Genomic DNA, 23,364 nt, shown 5'->3' on the forward strand with positions numbered 1-23,364 from the left:
AAGTTTACTTTGACTTTGAAAAAAAAAATCTAATCGGACAGGCATTGTCTGCATTGTCTGTACTCATACAAGGTTGCTAAGGCCTGCAATTCCTTACCTGTATGCGTCAAGTCAATACCATCCCTCTCATCTTTCAAAACCCCCCTGAAAGACTTCCTAGCTAAAATCTGGCTCTGTTCTTGTTTAAAATCAGGAAAAACTATATCCCTAAATGTGAATAAATGCATTTTTATTTCTTATACTTCCTTACTTCTACCAAATTTTCTTCCCTGACTTTCTCTCTAAATATACCATAAGCCTGTGTTTCCCTCACTTTATATTGCAACTCCTGTTTGTATTGCACTAACTTGCCTTTAATTTCTCTACAAACTGTCTAAAATTTCTGTAACTATTAAATGATTGTCATATAACTTGTATTGATACTTAATCAATGTTTTTATATTATGTCCTCTTTTTTATAATTATTTAAACTGCAGATGTTTTAATTCTGTTTTTGAAAATTGTAAAATTATTGTTCTTAAAATTTTTTGCAATAATTTGGAGCTTTTCTCCCTGAGCCTCCACTGAAAATGGGCTTTTACCCATTCAGACTTAACCAGTAATCAAGCATCAATAAATAAATAGATAAATGACATGAGGTAAGGCAAATGCTTTTCAGTTCTTCACAAGTTTAATGAAGTCAAAAAAAGTCCAGTCCTTACATTTATTCATATACAGCTATATTTCATAACTACAATTGATGCTTTGCAGTCTCACATTTGTTCACTAATTTCCATGTTGCTGGTCTTCTTCTTGTTCATTTCAAGTTCGCAACACCAGATTTTGGTTCAATTCCAAGGTACTCCTGAGCTTTTCTCTGTCTCAAAAGCATTCGTCTTTGAAATACTACAAAATATTTCACTGGCAAAGTCTTTCTGTGTGCTTTATTATGGAAGAATGAGAAACAGAGTCCTCTTCTGCTTGATGGTTAATTTTTTTTTTTGTTGGACAAACTTTTGCATTTCCTCCTTAGCCTGTTCTGCATCAAAAAACAACTTCGATCCTTCAGGAAAAAATATTTTGAAGACAAATGGATATAGCAGCTTAAATCACACACCTGCCTCTAGACATTCCCTGAATATTGTAATAAATGTGATTTTGTTGCGCCTCATGTACAGTGAATAATAATTTTCCACAAATATTCTGTCTCCAACTTTTAAAACTTTGCCCTTTTTTCACAATTTTGACAGGAACAACTCTTTCTGCTGGTAGGTTTGCATCTTTACTAATAAAGGTTTTGGCTGCTTTCTTATGGCTGTAATCAAAGCATACACATAGTTTTCCCTTTCAATAAACAGTCCCTCTTGTGGAATACCAGTCCACTTGCTTATTTGTGCCCTCATAAAATTAATACAATCTTTTCCTTCTAGTTTCTCTGGTACAGCAGAAAATCTCAGATTTTCCATAGGTGCTTTGTCCTCTAATTCTACCATTTTTCGAAACATCTTTTCTTGAGCAATGTCATACTCGGCCAACCTTTTCTTCATTCATACCTCTGAGTTTTGCAGTTTTATCAGATCATCTAAACATCTGCTTAAAACGTCTTCTATTTTTCCAGCCTTTTGTTATTTGAGTTGCTATACTCCTTCAGCATTGTGTTTATTTTAATCAGCTCAAAGCACATTCAACTTATTTTCCTCTAGATTTCTGGAAACCATGTCTTCCACCAAAGAGGGGGCTTTAACTGCTTTTTGTTGAACAGCTGCAGGATTTCTCCCAGTCAGTGTTTCCTCTTTTTCTTTTCTAGCTGATTTTCCTTAGGGCTCTCTTAGTTTCTTCTTTGCAGGTATCCAGCAGTGTGCTTACTAGCCAGTAAATGAATTTGACAATGTCACTGGCTGTTGTTACTCAGTTTCTGTTTTTACTCTGGGAGAACTGAAGTTAAGCTGTTGATCAGTGTGCAACCATCTTGGAAGTCCAATCTTGACCAAGTATTGATAACATTTATAACTAATAATAAGTACATATTAAGTAACATAAATGGGGCTGACAAGGTAATTTTAAACAAGTGAGAGCTAATGTTTGCTAACAATGTGACCAAAGGTGCATGCTCTGAAATCACTAATGGATGCAATTTAATTTTGTTCACTAAATAAACATGCTCGGTACTTATTGCAGAAGCACCCTCACCATCCCCATTTTCCTTTATACTTGTTTTAAAGATTTCAGATAGTTAATGTAACACAGACAAGATACAACCATATTTTGCATCATGCAAGGTAACTTATTTTCAGGCTTGTCATACAGAGATAGAAGAACTTCCCTAGACTGAAAAACACTTTGCTTCAGTGTTCATACATGCTTTAAACTTTTCACACAATTTATATAAAACAGTAGCAAATTTGCATGTAATAAGAGACATAAAGAACTGCTTGATCACAATTCATCTGGCTTACTTTGTATCATTATGAACAGCTTTTTGAGTCTGAGCCAGACATGGTGTAAGAAATTAAGTCCTTGGTGGCAAAGATGGCTAACTGAGAGCAGCAACTGGTAAAAACTCTGTAACTGAAAACTTTTTTCTTACATAAAATATAATAAAAAAATAAAATTTGGAGATAGTAGTTAGCTAATTTTATTAATTAATAATCAGAGAAAAAGATGTATAGCTTCAAGTTCTTCAAAAGCTGTAATTTCCCTATCAGAATTTCAATTACTTGGTTAAGAGAAAAGAGACTTCAACATGAGCCACTCAAGAAATAGTACTCATGATTCTTGTATTACAAAAGACATCCAGTCACTAATATCTAGTATTGATTATGTATTACATAAAGGGAACAAACTGGATACCAAAATAAAGAGTTTCAAAGAAGAAACCAGAAAGAAGATGGAACGTTTAGAAATTATTTTCAAGCAACAAAGTGCAGAAATCAATATTATGGAAGAAGTGTTAAGTGATCATGAAGGGAGAATAACTGAAGATGAGTCTCAGACTGAATTTCTTTAAAAAAAAAATAACTGTCTCATAGATAAAGTTGGTGATTTAGAAAATAGAGTAAGATGAAATAACATTATAATTTATGGTATATCTGAAAAGCATGAGGGAGACAATATAATAAACTTCTTACCAACCTGACTACATAAAACATTAAATCTGGGGCACATAGATTCCTGAGAGCACATTCAAAGAAGGAGAATGTACCACCACATTCAATTATAGTTAAGTTTATGTCTAGCTTAGAAAAAGATCAAAAATTAAAAGCAGCATGGCCCAGCCCGCCTATTAAAATAGCTGAACATGTAGTCAAATTTGACAACGATTATTCCAGTAAAGTAACGGGTAAAAGAAAATCCTGTTTACCACTGACCAAGGAACTGAAAGGGAACAATATTAAAGCCACTTTGGTTTTTCCTGCAAAGAGCAAATTATTTCTTCCTGAAGGAACTAAAATATTTGACACACTTTTGTCAACAAAAATAAAATCCTTAATAATAGTGAAGAAATAGATTGGGACAGTATATCCCTCAAGAGACAGAGTGAGTTGAATTCCTGGAAAACTGCTTCTAAAATTAAAAAAAGCTTAAAAACAAGTGACTCTAATTCTCTAATTGCAGGACTTTTGTTTTCTGAGACAATAGGGTTACCCTTTAAGTAAAATGTCATTTATGAAGCAATTAACACTTTAAAAAGCTTGAGAACAAAAGAGTATTCCGGTTGTGTGAGAATGCTGGATTCTTGCTTGCCTTACTTCCAGCCTGCTTCTTAAGCTGTTTTAATGAAAATATTGGTCAAAGTTTGTCACTGATGTCTGTGAAAACAGAAAGCAGATTTCTTTTTCTTTTTTTTTTTTCAAGTATATATGTCAGAAATCTACTCAAAATAACATCCATTTTTTTTCTTTTCTTAGAAGTGAATTACTGGTAAAACAAAAGCTACAGTAATTTTTTATTTGAGCTGTTGCTGAAATATAGCATGGTTACATGTTGCTAAATGTTAATAGCTTATGCTGCAGTGTTAATAACTCAAACTGTACATATTAATGGAAAGAAGTAACGTTACATGTTTGTTACTGATTAGAACAGTTTAAAAGAATTAAGAAGAAGAGAAACTTACAGATGAAATTAGTAGCTACTGTATGCTGTGAGTTGTCATGTTCACATGCTGTAATCAAAGTCTAATGTCAGGAGAGAAGCTTAGATATGAACAGTAGTTCACAATGGCTAAAAATACATATTCAGATTAAACAAGCACAAATTCTTCTATATCTATATCTATATCAATCTCTCTCTCTCTCTCTCTATATATATATATACATATATATATATATATATATATATATATATATACATATTTATATATACACACACACATACACACACACACACACACACACACACACACACACACACACACACACACACACACACACACACACACACATGGTTTCACTTTACAATCCCAAAATACTGAAATATCAAAATTCAGTATCTTGAGACTGTAAAACCAAAAACTTAAAAACCCGAAACCCCAAAAGCACGAAATTTGAAATTGTGACTGCCCATATACACACACCACACACAAGCAAACATACACTTTCCTACCTACACTACAAACCAACAAAACACACAAACAAAACAAAAGAAACACACACGCGAACCCTACACTCCCATGTGGGAGGCTGCACCCCCATACCCCCGCTACTTATGTATACTAACTCCAAGGTCGCATTAAAAACATAAACACACAAAAACCACCACTACACATTCTACACTCCCCTTGCACAAACACACATCACATACATACAAATACCACCACTCTCAACACTTACTCACAATCTTATCTACCTACCCTAAACTACACCTCAAAGCTCCAAACACACTCACACACACTAAAATCCCTACCGAAATCCCTAGTAAAACATCACTTACCAGAATCTCCAACTACATCCATATACCATACCGCACATCACGAACACAGGGAATCCCACATCATGTACTCTCCTCCATAATTGCGAATTTGACACTTCCGCATTCGGCACTTCTGCATTCAGGATTCTGCACTTTTGCGAAAGTGAAGTTTTAGCACTTCGGTCTCAAGCTATTGAAATTTGATATTTCAGTAGTTTGCGATTCTGAAGTGAAACCAGATTTATATATATATATATATATATATATATATATATATATATATATATATATATATTATATATGGATCTACTTCATATGGTCGACATTTCAGAATGTCAAAGACCATATGGCCGAGGCAATATGACTGACATTCAAAATGTCGACCACTGAAAAAAAAAACCACAACAAAATCTTACCTTCACATTGCAAACAGGGGGACTACTCCCTTTGCACCCCACGTAGGGGGCTTGCCCCCCCCACACCCCCCAGAATTTAACTATACCAACTCCGAGATCGCACTACACTTTCCATTCCACAATGTACAGAGATGACAGTTCCGCATAGTCGACATTTCGAATGTTGATCATATAGTCTCAGCCATATGGTCTTCAACATTCTGAGATGTCAACCATGAAGGGGGACCTATAAATATATATATATATATATATATATATATATATATATATATATATATATATAGATATAGATATAGATATAGATATATAAAATATAGATTGCCTTCAATACTAGAATTAATAAGAAGAGTAACCATTTCATGAATATTGGCCTTGGTGGTGCAGTGGTTAGCATTGGCACCTCACAGCAAGAGGTTTGCCAGTTCAATTCTCAACTGGAGCGCCTTCTGTGTGGAGTCTCCATGTCCTCCCTGTGGTCAAATGCATTTTAAAGACATGCAGTAGGTGTGTGTGTGTGTGTGTGTGTGTGTGTGTGTGTGTGTGTGTGTGTGTGTGTATGTGTGTGTGTGTGTGTGTGTGTGTGCCTTTTGTGATGGATAGGTGCTGGTCTGGCAACTCAGCACTGTAAAATCTCCACTGCCAATCAATCTGGAGACCGGTGATCCACTGTGGTGACCCCTAACAGGAGAAACCGAAAGACAATATATTATATATATATATATATATATATATATATATATATATATATATATATATATAGTAAACATCATATGAATGATGTGTATATGTACAAAGAATGAGAAATGTACTCTGTAAGGTTAATAAAAGAACAGTATCAGTAAGTTAATAAATATATACACATACTGTAATCTCTAATGGAGATCTGATAATTAAATAGCTCTTTGGTAGGAGATTTTAGAAATATAAGTTATATAGAATAAGGTAGAATTTTAGTAGGCAAATAAGACAGAAAAATATATTTAAATAACAATCTGCTTATAAGAAAGATATCTATTACACATAACTGCATATGGCAGAAATGTGAATGTATGACATCTTATATAATTTACATAGAAAACCATATAACATATCTGAAAATATCTGAAAGCTGAAATTTGAAGCCTGGTCATGTGAACTTTGAAGCTTTTGTCACTAATACTACCTGAAATAGTTAATTTCATAAGTCAGAGCTGAAATGTGAGTGTTAGATTGTTGAATCAGTACATCCATTTTCATATAAAGTAAAATAGATGTTTCAATATCTTTGAACCCCAGAAGGGAGAATTGGATTTGAATTAAGCACAATGTAACTTTTGAATGCAATATGGACTGCATTTTTTTAATTCCATAGAAATAGCAAGACATTCTCTTTGACGTCAGTAATGTACATATTTTTATGAATTAGTTTAATTAGCTAAAGAATTTTTAAATATTTTGATATTTATCATATTGAGTGTTATACAATTTTGAGATATAAAACATGTACTTTTAAAATTAATTCAGTGCTTTTGTTAGATCTATAAAATATGTGTGTATCTTTTAGCATGATGACAATATATGTGCATTGCTTTCTCCTTTTGTATAATAATTTAGTATGATAAGATAACCTGTCCCCTGTAACTTTACAGATATCTTTATCTGTTTGGTTCCACTTTGTTGTACTTATTTATTTAGAGATTTAATTACAAGAATGTTGAATGAGTGAATAATTTAGGAATATTTAATGGGTAATTTATACTACTATTACATAAATAGATATATAGTATATACTATTTGTTGCATTAGTTAATATTTGTGATTAACAGAAAATTATTATTAAACTCTTATGTAGTAATGGTGGGAACCCAGCCACTGGGGATGCACAAGCCAGTGCATTTCTTTGTGCCAGTCCCAAGCCCGGATAAATGGGGAGGGTTGCGTCAGGAAGGGCATCCAGCGTAAAACTTGGCCAAATTATTCATGAGGACACCAGTAAATATTTACATACCGGATCGGTTGAGGCCCGGGTTAACAACAACTGCCACCAGTACTTTTAGCCAACAGAGTGCTGGCGGAAATTGGGCTACTGTTGGCTGAAGGAGGAGAGGAGGTGGAAGGCATGGCTGAAGGCAGGAAGAGAGGAGAAAGGCTAGGACTGTGGTAGTGAGGGTTGGAACTTTGAATGTTGGCAGTATGACTGGTATAGGGAGAGAACTAGCCGATATGATGGACAGAAGGAAGGTTGGTATATTGTGTGTGCAAGAGACCAGATGGAAGGGGAGTAAGGCTAGGTGTATCGGAGGTGGGTTCAAATTGTTTTATCATGGTGTGGATGGGAGGAGAAATGGCATAGGAGTTATCCTGAAGGAACAGTATGCTAAGAGTGTTTTGGAGGTGAAAAGAGTGTCGGATAGAGTGATGTTTATGAAGCTGGAAATTGATGGTATAATGATGAATGTTGTTAGTGCATATGCTCCACAAGTTGGGTGTGCGATGGACGAGAAAGAAAAATTTTAGAGTGAGTTGGATGAAGTTGTGATGACTGTATCCAAGGGTGAGAGAGTGGTGATTGGAGCCGATTTCAATGGGCATGTTGATGAAGGGAACAGAGGGGATGAGGAAGTGATGGGTAGGTATGGTGTTAAACAAAGGAATGCAGAAGGTCAGATGGTAGTGGATTTTGTGAAAAGGATGGACATGGCTGTGGTGAATACGTATTTTAACAAGAGGGAGGACCATAGGGTGACATACAAGAGTGGAGGAAGATGCACAGAGGTGGATTATATCTTATGTAGGAGGGCCAGTTTGAAGGAGATTGGAGACTGTAAAGTGGTGACCGGGGAAAGTGTAGTTAGGCAGCATAGGATGGTGGTTTGTAAGATGATATTGGTGATCAAGAAGAGGAGGAGTGTGAGGGCAGCACCAAGGATCAAATGGTGGAAATTGAAAAAGGGTAATTGTGAGGTGGAGTTCAGGGAAGAGTTAAGACAGGCGCTGGGTGGCAGTGAAGAGTTACCAAATAGCTGGGTAACTACAGCAGAGCTAGTAAGAGAGACGGCTAGAAAGGTGCTTGGTATGACATCTGGACAGAGGGAGGACGACAAGGAGACATGGTGGTGGAATGAGGAAGTACAGGAGAGTATACATAGAAAGAGGTTGGCAAAGAAGAAATGGGATTGTCAGAGAGATGAAGAAAGTAGACAGGAGTATATGGAGATGAGGTGCATGGCAAAGAGAGAGGTGGCAAAGGCTAAGGATAAGGTATATGAAGAGTTGTATTAAAGGTTGGACACTAAGGAGGGAGAAAAGGACCAGTACCAATTGGCTAGACAGAGGGACCAAGCTAGGAAAGATGTGCAGCATGTAAAGTTGATAAAAGATAATGAGGGAAACATACTTACAAGCAAGGAGAATATGTTGAGCAGATGGAAAGAGTACTTTGAGGGGTTGATGAATAAAGGGAATAAGAAGGAGAGAAAGTTGGATGATGTGGGGATAGTGAATCATGAAGTGCAATGTATTAGCAAGGAGGAAGTCAGGATAGCTATGATGAGGATGAAGAATGGAAAGGCTGTTGACCCAGATGACATACCTGTGGAAGCATGGATGTGTTTAGGTGAAATGGCAGTGGAGTTTTTAACCAGATTGTTTAATGACATTTTGGAAAGTGATAGGATGCCTGAGGAATGGAGAAAAAGGTGTTTGGGTACCGATTTTTAAGAATAAGGGTGATGTGCAGAGTTGTAACTACAGAGGGAATAAATTGATCAGTCACAGCATGAAGTTATGGGAAAGAGTAGTGGAAGCTAGGTTAAGAAGGGATGTGATGATTAGTGATCAGCAGTATGGTTTCATGTCTGGAAAGAGCACTGCAGATGCAATGTTTGCTCTGAGAGTGTCAATGGAGAAGTACAGAGAAGGTCAGAAGGAGTTGCATTGTGTTTTTGTAGACTTAGAGAAAGCATATGACAGGGTGCCTAGAGAGGAGTTATGGTATTGTATGAGGAAGTTGGGAGTGTCAGAGAAGTATGTAAGAGTTGTACAGGATATGTACGAGGGTAGTGTGATGGCGGTGAGGTCTGTGGTGGGAGTGACGGATGCGTTTAAGGTGGTGGTGGGATTACATCAAGGATCAGCTCTGAGCCCTTTCTTATTTGCAATGGTGATGGACAGGTTGACAGACAAGATCAGACAGGAGTCCCCGTGGACTATGATGCTTGCAGATGACATTGTGATCTGTAGTAAGAGTAGGGAACAGGTGGAGGAGACCCTGGAGAGATGGAGCTATGCTCTAGAGAGAAAAGGAATGAAGGTCAGCAGGACTAAGACAGAATATATGTGTGTGAATAAGAGGGAGGATAGAGGAATGGTGAGGATACGAGGAGTAGAGGTGGTGAAGGTGGATGAGTTTAAATACTTGGGATCAATAGTTCAGAGTAATGGTGAGTATGGAAGAGAGGTGAAAAAGAGAGTACAGGTAGGATGGAGTGGGTGGAGAAGAGTGTCAGGAGTGATTTATGACAAACGAGTACCAGTAAGAGTGAAAGGGAAGGTCTACAAGAGGGTAGTGAGACCAGCTATGTTATATGGGTTGGAGACATTAGCATTGACAAAAAGGCAGGAGTTAGAGCTGGATGTGGCAGAGTTAAAGATGTTAATATTTACACTGAGTGTGATGAGGATGGACAGGATTAGGAATAAGTATATTAGAGGGTCAGCCCAGGTTGGAAGGTTTGGAGACAAAGCCAGAGAGGCAAGATTATGTTGGTTTGGACATGTGCTGAGGAGGGATGCTGAGTATATTGGGAAAAAGATGCTAAGGATGAAGCTACCAGGTAAAACGAAAAGAGGATGGCCTAAGATAAGGTTTATGGATGTGGTGAGAGAGGACATGCAGGTGGTTGGTGTGACAGAGAAAGATGCAGAGAACAGGAAGAAATGAAAACAGCAGATTAGCTGTGGCGACCCCTAACGGGAACAGCCAAAAGATGATGATGTAGTAATGGTGGGAATGAATTTACATGGCAAAATATAAAACAAAATGTATAGTTTCTTATTAACTTATATATATTATATTAATTATTTGTAAGTCACGGTAGCTTTTGGCTAGTTTTTTATGAGTTGTTATGTACTGGTAGATACAGGGATAGTATGGTAGTTTGTCTATTTGATATGCAAACTAGAAACTTTGGTATCTTTAGTAAGTTGAGCTTTATTAGTAATATATGCAGTTACAGTTGTAGACTTGTTTTTGTTATTTACAAGTTTTAGTAGTTTAGTTTGAAGAAAGGAAGAATTAAAAAATATGGAATGTTATGATAGTGTTAGAGGGATGCATTAGAGTTTGCATACAATTAAATTAATATGGTGAATAAATGTGTTATATTACCTGTTAAAAGAAATATTTTTAAATACACATTATGGATAGTTTTAATTTATTATCTGCTAGTGTAAATGGATTAAATAATAGTAACAAAAGCAAATCATTAATGAGATATCTAAAATTAAATAAAAGAGACATTATATTCTTGCAAGAGTTTCACTAGATAGGTAAAGATATAAAGTATTTAAAAAACTGAGGTTATGAAATGATATCATTTGCTGCCTTTAACAAAAAGAGGAGAGGAGCTGCTATACTTCGGTGAAAATCTACTGTAATGCCTAAGGTCATGGAATCCATTAATGATCGCAAAGGAATGTATACATGTGTAATAATTAAATATAATGTCGAACTCTATACACTAGCTATTTTTACTAGCTCCATAGAATAGGTGCAAGAGTGGTTAAAGATCACTTATTACAAAGTCATTGGAAGGATGTATTAATTTTAGCAGGGGATTTTAACTGCAGATCTAGCATAGATGATACAAGTGAACAGTAAAAAGCTAAAATTCTGGCATCAGCTAAAGCACTAAACAGATGGATTAGTAGTAATAATAATAATAATTTTGTTGATTTGATAGTAAAAACAGAATATAAGTCATTGTTCTTCACTAATTATTCTTATGCACATGGGACGCAAACTACAATTGAAAGAATTTATGCCTCTACAGATTTACTTAATAAAATGAATTATTTTAAAACGATGCATTGTCCTTTATCATATCGTAATGCACTAAGTATTAATATATTAATGGATATAAAGAAATTTCAGATTATTTACAGAATCCCAGTATGTGATGAAATAAAAAGAAGTTAAGAGTTATCTTAAGGAACAAATTGAGTTTTTTTATCTTTGAATGATAATGGTTAGGTTAGTAAAGTCATACTATGGGACTCCTTAAAAATACATATTGAAGATACAATGGTAAGAGTTAGTAATAAAATGAAAGAGTGGGATAAAGAGTTGTTAGAAATACATCATGAAATACACAAAACGAGATTTGATCAATAAACAAAGAAATTAGTTAATACTGAAGTCATTAAAAAATTGATGACAAAATATCAAACAGCTTTAATGTATGAAGTGGAGATAGCTTTAGAAAAAAATTGCACAGTTGTGCAAAGACTTCAAAGTCTACATAGATTAGCTAATAGAAGTAAGATATTAAGCAAACAGGCACAAAATAATATCCAAAATCCTCACACTAACAAGCTTACTTCAGACATGGAGGAAATGCTTAATATTTAAAAAAAATCCATGAGGATCTTACTAAAGATAAAAAATAATAATCTTGATGATTACAAAACTGAGAAGTATTTAAAGAAAACATAACTAATAAAGTTAACGACCAACAAATATCTCCACTGAATAAGCCTATTACCCTAATAAAAGTTAAAGAAACTTTAAAAAAGGAAAATTTGTAAATTTACAGGGTTAGATGCTTGAAGTATGGAACTGTATAGTCTGCTTCCATTATATATTTTAGACTTACTGAGTGACCTTTTCAGGAAAATTCAGAGTGACAAAATAAGTCCTCCCTCATGGAAATTTTCTGTAATCTCACCTATACTTAAGGAAAGGATAATAACTTAGTTTCCTCATATAAACCTAGTTCATTATAAAATGTAGACTATAAAATATTTACTTCCATCACTACAGTATTAAGTGAAACAGTAGATACATTAACTAATAAACATCAAACAGAATTTACAGTCAATAGATTAACATATGATAATATAAAACGAATAATAACTATCTTAGATTTATCAAAAGGAATGAACAAGAAATCAGCCCTAAAAGTCTAGAAATTGAGAGAGCTTTTGATTCTGTAGATTGGAACTACTTGTTTAAAACTTTAGAAGCTTTTGCATTTCCAGAACAATTTATTGGAACCTTAAAAAACTGTAAAGGGACTCCAAAGCATGTGTTGAAATCAGATCTTATATTTATATTTCTGAATGATTTACTTTAAACAAAGGCAGAAAGCAAGAGTGTCCCTTGTTCCCTGTACTTATTAGTTGTCAAACGCTTAGCTAATAGTATATGAAGCAATTAAAAAAATGATGGATTCTCAATTAATAAGGATTGTCAATCTAAAATGCAGTTTTTGCAGATGATAGATATGTTACTAATTATAGGATATTTAAATTATTTAACTGAAAAAATAGATGAGGAAATTGAAGTTTCAAGACATATTGCTTCTGAAATTTAATAATAATAAAACTGAAACTTTAGTGTTAAATCAATTATTAGATAGTAAGTTTAAAGATAAATATAAATTTAATGGGAAAGGAAAAGGACTAAAATATTTAGGAAAAAATCTATCAGGATGTGAGTACAATTATTAATAATAATGTTGAAAAATAATTGAAGTGTTACTTTTTATTAAAAATTGAATGAACATGTTTTTCTTTTGAGGATAGTTAGTACTTATTAAAATGATTATATTACCCTAGATGATATACATATTGTATTAAATAGCTTTAATACCTGGCAAAAACCGTTTAAAGAAAATGGAAAAAAGTTAACTTCATTCTTATGGTATCCTAAAAAGCCAAGAATTGCTTATAGAAATCATATAAGATTATGGGTGTATGGTGGTATTAGCTTCCCAGATATACAATCTTATTACATTGCTGCAAATTTTTGCTCTGTTATACTCAGGACTCAACGTATCCTAGTCAATGGAAAACAATTCAGGAACAGATTTTACAAAATTCTTATAAGTTTATCAAATATGATTAATTAGAAATATGTAACAATCCTTTCATCTGGTTAATAAATTTTACCTTAGGAGGAAATTAATTTCAATCTTTAGACTCTGCATATATAAAATTAATTCTTAAAAAGTTAGGAAATATGTTTTTAAAACTCCATTAATATCAACATGGAAATTTTTGTGCATCTTCATTGCACAAAACTCTAGATTTAAGGAAACTTAGAACAATGTTAAAATGAATTTACTAAAAAGGAACAAATTAGTATTATGGTCTTATTCCTTTGAAAAAGGAAAAGCTAAGTTACCAGAATATTTAATGAGAGATTGTAACTTGGATGGATCTGTTAACCAGTTAATATTATGAATCAGTAAGAAATTAAATGAATTTGTAGATAATATGAGTGAAGAGGAACAGAACACTATTCTCCCATTATGTGAATATAAATGAATGCTATCATCTACGGTAAACTGACTTGCAAAGGAAGCTTGTCCAAGTTGTATAAGGTAGTTATACATATTAATGATAATTTGGTGCAAAATTCTAGAACTTTTTAGATAGTAGTGGGTTAAGTGACTCAAAAGATGGTAAGAATAAAACTTTGTTACTTAAATCAGTTAGTCAAACTTCTTCAAGTTTATACTGGAATGTTGTATGTGGAATGTGATAAAATGAGAGGCTGAATGAGGGAGAAACCAGCCCCAGACTGACTGTGATCTCTGTGAGTTCTTAAGGGAAATTGTACTTTATTGTGTGTGTACTTGTTATCCTCCGAATGTGCACGTCCCTTACTGGTGTTAGTGATGAGGATTAAGGCTCCTTGATTACTGGGCCAGTTCACAGGCATCACATATTAATTGTTTGGCAGTGGTTGGATAGCCACATCAAATATTAATTGTTTGATAGTGGTGAGATAGCCACATCACTTATAACTAGCTTGTAGTGGTTTGGATAGTGAATTCCTGTAGCTTATGTACAGTAATCACTGAAGGTGTTTTTGTACTTTAAATCAGCCATGCAGTGAACATTCAGAGTTCAGATCACAATTATTTTATTTCTTTTGTTAGCTTAGTTAATCAGGGAGAGCAGGCAAGCATGTCAGCAGAGGAGTATGGGAAGCTGACAAGGGGCCAGTTGGCTGAGATGTGCCATGCTATAAGACTGGTGCATGGAAACCTGGAAACCAGGAGGATGATCAGACTGGCCGTGGAGATGTACAACAATCAAAGAATGGACAGTTTAATCTTTCTACAGTGGACTTAAAAATCCATCTGGAGCTAAAGAGACTTGAGTTGGAGGCCAGGCATTTGGAAATGGAAGCTGAGGAGGAGAGGCAGAGGCAACATGAAAAGGAGATGCTGATTCTTCGCCAGAGTCATGGAGGTAATGGGAAAGGGAGTAACTGGACCCCAGAAGCACAAAAGGTCAGTAAATTTCTTCCACAGTTTACAGAAGGGGATAATTTTGATAGTTTCATTCATATGTTTGAGAGGGTCTATATTACAAGACTAAAGACACATTCTTTCAAATGCATCTTTGTCGAACATAAAAGGCTGAAAACACAAAATATCGAAGCAGCTGTTAAGCGAATTCTTTCCCTAGGAAAGAATTCGCTTGGCCACTTCGGTACTTTGCCATTTTCGGCACTGTAGTGCTATCTCAGAGGTTGGTATATTTAAGTAGGGGGTGTGTGGGGGGTAAAGCCCCCACTTAATGTAATGTTTGAAATAGTTTTTATGTTTTTGTTGTTGTTGCTGGAACAGCAGTTTTTTTCCCTTGGAAATAATATGTTCTGACACTTCGACATTGCAAGCTTTCGCTTACATAGGGTCGATTAATTACTGTTCACTTTTTTAAGCATTCAGTGATCTAATATAGACCCATTTGAGAAGGTATGTAAACAGTATGATGTTGACCAAAGCCTCTGGGTATGGTTCCTGACCCCCTTACTCTATGGTAAAGCTGTAAATGTTCTTTCCAAACTATTGGATGTTGACTTTTTAAACTACAATGTTGTAAATAATTGTTTCCTAGAATTTTTTAAGCTAACACCTGAAGCTTACAGAAAAACATTTTGTGAGTATAGACGCAAGGCAGATGAAAGTGTGTGTGAATATGTTACTGAACTAAGCACTTATTTTCATAAGTGGGTGACTGGATGTCAGGTTACCACTTTTGAAGGGCTGGCAGACCTTTTTTGTGAGGGAACAATCCCGTAGCACTTTGACCGAGGACATGAGGATCTGGTTAGTTGATAGACAATGCTCTACTGCAGATGAGTTGGGAAAGAAGGGAGACATATACCTAGCAAGCAGGGCATCACTGCACAGTAAAGGGACACCCAGTGCTGCTCCTGGGTCTAAGGGAACCCATGGTAGGCAGCCCAGACTGCCCCAACAGAATCTTCCAGTAGCAGGGGAAGCCACTAGTCCAGGTACATGTCCAGAACCTAGGGTTAAATATTTTAAATGCAACCAGTGAGGCCATGTGGCATATAGATGTCCAGGGAGGCAAGGTGGGGAACAAAAGGTGGGAGAGCCAGTAAGTGGGAAAGACAAAATGCCAATAGTAGGTTGTCTTGACACAACAGGGGTACTAAACTACCATCCTGCAGATGTCGTGATAGGGAAGGATTTTGATGAGGCAGTACCATGTGTTTGTGCAGTAACACACAGTCAGGCTTGGATACAAGCATGTGGGTCTGTTAGCCTGGGGAGACCCAGACAGACCGCACACTTGCAGCCAGGACTGGTGAGGTGGTTACTTCAGGGAGGGAGCTACCCTGTAGCAGTGAGACTGAAGGTCAGCCACAGCTGCTTGTAGGTACTGATGTTCCCTTGGACAGAGTGATTGCAAGGGCAGAGGTGAGTGGTAGTACCCAGGCTGACAGTGAGGCACCACTGTCAGAGGATACCAGACTTTCTGTGGAAGGGGAGCTGAGAAAGGTTACAAAGAGAGAGTTGAGACAGGCTCAGCTCTCAGACCTAACATTAAAAGGCCTGAGGCAAGTAGCTAGTGAGGTACCTGATTCTCAAGGGAAGAGGAATCTGTTTACTGGGACAAAGGGTTACTGTATAGCGAGTGGACCCCTGAGTGAGGGCTAGAGGGTGAGAGACTACAGCAGTTGATAGTGCCTAGAGCCTACCGTCTGGCACTTCTAGCCATAGTCCATGATAGTCCCTTTGCAGGTTATATGGGCATAAAACATACAAAGAGATGTATTATGCAGAACTTTTATTGGCCTGGGATTTCCAGAGATGTAACAGGGTACAGCAGGACCTGTGAACAGTGCCAAAAGGTAGTCAAGGCAGGAGACAAGGTGAAAGCTCCTTTGATGCCTTTGCCTGTGATTGAGGAGCCATTTCAGAGGGTAGCTATGGATATTGTGGGGCCTCTGAGTACCCCAAGCTCCACAGGGAAAAAGTATATCCTAGTGGTAGTAGACTATGCTACAAGATACCCTGAGGCAGTGGCTTTGTCTTCCATTGAGGAAGAAAAGGTGGCAAATGCTTTGTTACAGACTTTCAGCAGGGTAGGTTTCCCAAAAGAAATACTGACTGACAGAGGTGCCAATTTCGTTAGACCTGCTGGCTTGCCCGTGGAAGTACTGTGGGGTGAAGCACCTAAAGACCACCCCCTACCATCCCCAGACTATTGGTCTTGTTGAGAGGTTAAACTCTACACTCAAGTCCATGCTACAGGCATTTGCAGACCAGGTTAAGAGGGAGTGGGGCAAATATTTGCCATATCTGTTGTTTGCTTACAGAGAGGTTCACCAGGAATCCACAGGTTTTTCACCCTTTGAGTTGTTGTATGGGCATAGGGTGAGGGGGCCTCTAGATTTAATTCAAGATGAGTGGGAGGGTGAGTGTGAATCTCACCAGGAGTCTGTTGTGGCATATGTCCTAAACCTCAGGACAAGGTACAGGGAACTCATGGGCTTGGTCCAGGAGAATCTGGCAGAAGTCCAACAGCAGAAAAAGGTCTGGTATGACAGGAATGCTCAAGCTAAAGAGTAGCTGTAGGACAGCAGGTAATGGTTCTCATTCCTGTCAGACACAACAAGCTGCAGGCAGCTTGGGAGGGACCCTACAAGGTGGTAAGGAAGGTCAATGATGCTAACTACATGGTGGAACTGCTAGGCAGGATGCAGGAGCACAAATTGTACCATGTAAACGTGATGAAACGTTACCATGATAGGGAAGCCCATGTGCTGAGTATTTGCAGTGGATTGCAGGAGGACTCTGAGGGAGATCTGGTGACTGATCTCCTCAGTGAGGCTCAGACTGACACCTCAGTGGAAGGGATAGCAATGTCCCAGCAGCTATCTCCTACCCAGGTTCAAGAAATCTGAGCAGTGTTACAGGAGTTTGGGGATATGTTCACTGGGAAACCAGGGTGCACATACCTGGTGCAGCACCAGGTGGATACAGGACCCCAGAGTCCTATTAGGCAGCCCCCTTACAGGGTGCCTAAGAGAGTCAAATAGACTCTGAGGGAGGAGATACAGGAAATGTTGGAACTAGAGGTAATTCAGGTGTCCAACAGTCCCTAGGTCTCCCCAGTGGTGCTGGTGCCAAAGAAGGATGGCAGCACCAGGTTCTGTGTGGACTACAGGAAATTAAATAGTCACACAGAGTCAGATGCTTATCCCATGCCTAGGACAGATGAAGATAGGGTGAGGGGGCTAAGGTGTCCTTGACTCCCAGTGCTAGAGAGAGGTCAGCCTTTGCGACTCCTTTTGGCTTGTATCAGTTCACAAAGATGCCCTTTCGGATGAAAATGCCCCAGCAACTTTCCAGAGGCTGGTATATCATATCCTAGCAGGAGCAGGAGGCTTTGCCCTTGCTTACCTAGATGATACTGCCATCTACAGTAATTCCTGGCAAGACCACCTTCATCATGTCAGGGACGTTCTGGGCAGACTACAGAGGGCAGGGTTGACCATTAAGCCCACCAAATGTCAAGTGGGTATGGCAGAGGTCTCCTACCTGGGACATAGAGTGGGGAGTGGTAAGATCAGGCCAGAACCTGACAAAGTGGAAGCTATTCAGGCATGGTCTGCACCTGTTACCAAAAAGCAGGTGAGGGCATTTTTAGAGACAACAGGGTACTATAGAAAGTTTGTCTCCAGTTATAGTACCATAGCTGCTCCCCTCACAGACCTAACAAGGAAAAACAGGCCAGATAAGGTAGTGAGGACCCCAGGGAGGAATGCTATGCAGCTTTAGAAGTGGAATGTCTGGCCATAGTGTGGGCACTGTAGAAACTTCAGCCTTACCTGTATGGAAGAAAATTCACTGTAGTTACAGATCACAATCCCCTAACATGGTTACATCGAGCCAGCCAGCAAAATGCCAAGTTACTAAGGTGGAGCCTAGGGTTGCACACATATGATATGTCAGTGCAGCACCACAGTGGGATTAGCAATGTCAAAGCAGATGGGCTCTCAAGAAGGGAATGGGGTAGGTATACCCAGATAGACTCAACCCTCTCATGCAATGTTTCTAAAGGGACACTTGAAAAATTGCTTGAGTTCTCAGGGAGGGAAGAAATGTGATAAACCGAGAGGCTGCCAGCCCAGCCAGATAGAATTTTGTAAATAATTCTATGTCATTGTAAATATTAATATGATCCACAAGCTAAGAAACAAATGTAAGAAAACTGTGTTATGTGCTGAGCTTCAAGACTGTAACCACAGTGCACCCTGCTGGAAAAAAAGCAGAAATATGTATAAACTCTATGCCTATGTAATTTATGTTTTTCATTGTAGGAATTGGGGCATACAGAGTTAACTTGCAAATTCTAAAAAAAATTAGCTGATAAGTAAATAATTTTATGACTGTGTGTTATCTCAAGCTAAGAGACAGGATGTCTAGGCTAGGAGTTTCTTTCTATTGTCTTAAGACAGAGATAATTACTAGGTTTCACATGTAAAGTGTCTTTTGTTGCTCTGTGACTTCCTGGCAGCTGCAGATCACAAAGAAATGTTAAATTTTAAGTTTTGTTAGCCTGGAAACTTCAGCAGAGGTGACAAGAATGATGTAATCTGAGATGAGTCAGCAGTAATATCTATTATCATTTTAAGAACTATCTCAGAGGGAGAGGTGCATTTTGTATTTTGTACTAAAGCTGACAACAGCTCACCAGCACTTGCTTTGCTCTGTAAGTAAGACTTAGAGCTTAGTATTTCCCTTAGAGATATTTAGGAATATAGCCAGATTAATGTAGATGTTTGCTATATTTATGTGAGACTGTCCTACAATGTTGTTTTAAAGTATTTCCTGTGATCTCTGTCCTCTCTATTGTCACGGTGTTGAATTAATGAGTATTGTCTTGTGTTTTTATTATTTATTATTAAATATATTTAAACCTTTTAACTGTGGCTGTTTTGCATAGTGATAATTTAAGCTCTTACAGTACTTGTATGTATTTGGTGATACTGTACAAGCCACTCCTAAATAGCCTTAGCCTTGGTCATACTTACCAATTGAATAATAATAACACTGCACAGTAGAATTGGACACCCTTTGGTAAGGGCCTTTTTAGATTCTGATAGTAGTGGTTGGTGGCAGGTAGTACTACTGTATAGTCTGGGCAGAAGGGGGCTTACCTGGAGAACCTGTGCCAGCCTTCCCCAGGAGTGTCTGTGTATTTGTATATAAATCAAATCTCAAAGTTGTGTGTGTCAGCAACTTGGGCAGGGACACAAAGCACTGTTTCAACAGAGAGGGTGCTGAAGGTTTTGGCTTGACCACTCAGCTGAGATCTGAACCCTATAGCTGTGCCAGTGGGGAGTCTTATTGGGGATCTGGAGAGAAAGGGAGAAACCAGCCCCAGACTGACTGTGATCTCTGTGTGCTAAGGGAAATTGTATTTTACTGTGTGTGTACTTGTTATCCTCCCAATGTGCATGTCCCTTACTGGTGTTAGTGGCGAGGATTGAGGCTCCTTGATTACTGGGCCAATGCATGGGCATCACATGGAAATATAAACACACAATGTTTGTTACTCCCTATAAAGTCTCTAAGTTTAGTAAAATGACTTTTTCAGTCTTTTGGAGATGTAGTAAAGATATAATGTTCTGGGGTCTCTTGGCTGTAGCTAGAAAAGTTATAAAAATTGGAAATCAAATTCAGTTCCTATGTTCAAAGAATTTTTAAATTTAACAGCAATACTATGTAAAACTGAAAATGAAGTGGTCAGAATAAGATCTACAAATCATACCAAGACTTTCAGTGGTTGGGATAGTCTTGAAATGTTGCTATTGAAATAAGACTTAGTGTGTTAATTGTATAAGATTACCTTGATGATTCAATGTATTCCTAACATTGTAAAATGGGGTATGATATTGAAATTTTTTCTTTCTGTGTATGCATTGTAAATATGTTAAATTAATAAAAAAAAACTTTAAAAAAAGAAAGAAATTAAGTCCTCAATATTAAGAGTTCCAAACATTTGAGTTGTTCAAAATTAAAAAGTTTAATGTTGCAGCATTCTCTAAAGTGACCTCTTCCCCTTCCCAGTCTGCATTGTCTGTTCTGGTACCTCACAATCTTTTAGATCATACTAATGAATGGCATGCAGTTCTTCCAGTGCATCAACAGAAGCTGTATGCCATTAGGGAAATACACTGTATATCTCACCATAAAATATATGAAATCTTAGCCATTTAAGTTAACAGCTTTGTACTTATTCTAAAGTTGTGCTGTTGGACTACATTTATGCAGACTTTAGTTATTGTCAAAAATTGCTTTCTTGTCTACTGCCTCACATACCATTCCTGGGTGACAAAGCAAAAACAAAATCTGATTCTTAAACTTGTAAGCTTCAAACTGCACAATATATAGGCACAACCCCATACCTCTTAACTGTCTCTTATTTTACAGAACATCCCTGATTTTGCCTCTTATACTTGTCTTCTCCCTCATAAATCATGGCATTAGAGAGTCATACTTCTTATTGTCCAGAAAATACTTCATGACGCAAAACCTGCTGTTCTGTTAAATTTGTAAGTGACTTAGAATAATATTTAAAAAGAGAGAGCTGACAGGTATGGCAGCCCCCACACACAAACACATATTCAGACATTCATAAACTCTCTCACACACACACACACACACACACACACACACACACACACACACACACACCTGTTCTACCTATCACCTATACAACCCTCTACTGCACCCATCATGCAGATGCACAGTCACACATGCACATACTCAGCTATGACCACTCATACCTCTACAGAAACACATGGTTCTGCAAACATATACACACACACACTCACACCCCACCACCACTATCTCTCCATTAAACTCCCCTGACACTTACCTACAACAAGGTCTTTCCCATTAGAAGCAATTGTTGAATGCAGTATTTTGGGCATGTTAGTTGATTTGGCTGTCCATTACACATCCCAGTGATTCTCTGAATTGCCAAGGTGAGGAAACACAAAAATGGTGTTGAATGCTACTTTGTAAATTTTGGGGTCTGAAGAAGTCACGGACATTACAGCACAAGATGAAAGCATGTAACCACTTGAAATTATTGTAATTTTATGCGTTAATAGTCGGATTATTCCACCCCAGCACCTGCCACCCTTTGGAAAAACATTACTACGTGTTGGTTCAGGTGGGTAAACCCCATCCTACAGGCATTTCTGGGGGACAGTCAATGGTTATTTAGTGTAAGTCACTCCCCTGGAATACTTCATTAGTATTTGGCATGATCATAGACACAACCCATTGCTGTGATTCTATTAAATATGTAGAATCACTGCAGTGGACCTGTCTATGAGTTAAAAGAGCTTTCTCCAGTGGTTTGCATCTGTGCTCCAGGTTGCTGCTGGTGGTTGCCCTTTCTGAATCGCAGACATTGTCTTTCACATCCTAATTTTCTTTTTGCAGGTCCTCAATGGTCACTGCTTGAAAATTCATAAATCTACCATTTCTGCTTCCCTTTTCTTTGTTTCAGCTATGTTATAGCTAGCAAGTAGAGTAATATTTTTTTTATTTCACTTTTAAAAGTTTTTCTTTGAATTAACCCATGACACTTCATCAATCACTTCCTGTTGGTCTTCCATCAACATTAGCTTTTGTTCATGTCTCACCATATTTTCTGCCATCATGATAAGCAACTTCTGTAAAATTAACTTTCTTCTGAACTTCTTAACCTTTTTCCCAGTTAGAATCATTAAACACACTACCCCTTCTTTCATATATAAATATCAGACCACTATTAAATAAAAGGAAAGAAAGAAAAAAATATATACAATTATATAGTGTTAGGTTATCTTTAACATTCCTGTATAAGCATTAGAAATTAATCTACAATAAATTAGATTATGACTGGTTTTGATTCATAACTGACATATTGCACTTAAAGAGCAGCTCTTATGCTCCAAATTCAGGAAGAAGACAATTTTGCTGAGCACCTTCCTGATGTAAAATGTTTTGAAAAAATGTTTTCCCCTCTCGGTGCCGTTAAGCTCTAACTTCTTGCTACAGCATAACAGCAGCCAGTGCTGACGACAATAGAACAGCTGTGATAAGATAACAGAAGCTTTAAAAACATTAATACCTTCCACAGTCACATACATTAAAAAGCATTTGGCAGCGTGAAGTATCTAGCAGCTCTTAAAACTGTTTGTTCATGACAGAGACACAGTTTCTGACCGCTGCCTGTGTGGTAGTGTTGCAAGTGCTGCAGCTATCAAAGCTGTGAACACTTTGTGCCCTTACACTTTTTTCTGTAGCTAGTAGTACACTAGAAAAGCTAAAGCTCTGTGTACTACAACAATTTAGGCAAAGTTCAAAGGACAAAACTACCACCGTAACAGGTACAAGCATGCAAAATCTGAAGGTAATGCTACTCAATGCTAGAAGTCTAAACCTCAAAATGCACTCTCTCGAGGCACTCCTAAAAATGGAGAACATCGATATCTGTGCAGTAACTGAGACCTGGTTCAAGGCTCCAG

This window comes from Protopterus annectens, chromosome 7.part1, assembly GCF_019279795.1.
Source record: "Protopterus annectens isolate FY-2018-M chromosome 7.part1, PAN1.0, whole genome shotgun sequence".
NCBI lineage: Eukaryota > Metazoa > Chordata > Ceratodontiformes > Protopteridae > Protopterus > Protopterus annectens.